This window comes from Megalops cyprinoides, chromosome 2 (genome assembly GCF_013368585.1).
Source record: "Megalops cyprinoides isolate fMegCyp1 chromosome 2, fMegCyp1.pri, whole genome shotgun sequence".
Lineage (NCBI taxonomy): Eukaryota > Metazoa > Chordata > Actinopteri > Elopiformes > Megalopidae > Megalops > Megalops cyprinoides.
In genome coordinates this window covers 25,339,116-25,340,368 of record NC_050584.1, presented here as the reverse complement: position 1 = coordinate 25,340,368, position 1,253 = coordinate 25,339,116, and positions in this window count along the sequence as shown.

Here is a 1,253-nt window from a genome sequence, read left to right as displayed (position 1 = left end):
CTAATACTGACATTGTTTTTGTGGCCTGTTCATAAGAACCATGTTGTGCTTGCTCACAGATTGTAATAAGATACTCAATCCATTCGAATGCCATTGAATACCTTTTTCAATAAAGCAGTTTAGAGGTAGAAGGTTCTCTCAAATCCCTGGAATAATCTCCAAAGTGCCTGGCACCTACTGAATGTGATGAGATCACGAAAAAAAGAATTTCAGCCAGGAGAACTCCTGTGCCAAACAAGCAATGAGGATGGCAAAGAAAGAAGTTACAAGCAGTAAGCATGATGTGTTTCTCTGCTAGACGGGTGAGTTAAAACGGATCGTGTGTACCAAATTGGAGATATAAATATGTGTCGTTTTGAGAAAGGAAATGAAGGTGTGATGACTTTCCTGTGAGGACTAGCTTCTCTTCACATCTTTTTATAGCAGTGGACCAATTGCACACTATACTGGGACTCTTTATTTAACTTTCAGGGTTCTATGTCATTTCCTTTCTTGTTAGTTCTTTTTCTACTGTTGCCTCGGCTTTTTAAAAGAATGTAACTATAATTATCGGGTCTTATTGATGACCAAGTCAAACTGCTGCGCAAGAGAGCAACCAATTGTAACTGGTCATGCAGCAGACTACCATAAAAACAGCAACTGTTACTAGTCCTGATGGTCATTTTTATGAGCAGTCTGCATGAGCACATGTCAGTTGCAACTGGAATACATTTATTTTACATTATAGAAGACACTCTTACCCAGACCAGCTTACAGCTTTATCCATTTACACAGATGGGCATTTACTGAGGCAGTTGCGGATTAAGTACCTTGCCCAAGGGTACAACAGCAGTGCTCCAGCGGGAGATCAAGCCAGTAACCTTTTGGTTACTAGATCCACTCCCTACCACTACACCATCATTGCTCAGGTCAACATTTGAGACAAACACATGTTTTTCTGTGTTTGTGAAGAAAAAAAAAATAAAGTCAGCTCACTTGCAGGTGAAAGTTACAGACAAATGTTGATTCAAATGAGGGATTTTTTTTTTTAGATTTGATGAGTATTAGCATTTTGGCTACCTGTATCCTCTCCTTTGGGAGCCAAAATGGTGCCCAATGCGTCGTGAGTCTCATTACCAAAGGCTTAGTTTCAGTATGGAATGAAGACTGGGCTCTTCATTCACAGTGGTTAATATCATCATAATGGAAAAAAAGAGGAAAAATGAAACCTTATCAAAATGGAATAAATTACACAGCCTCAGTCAAGGCCACAA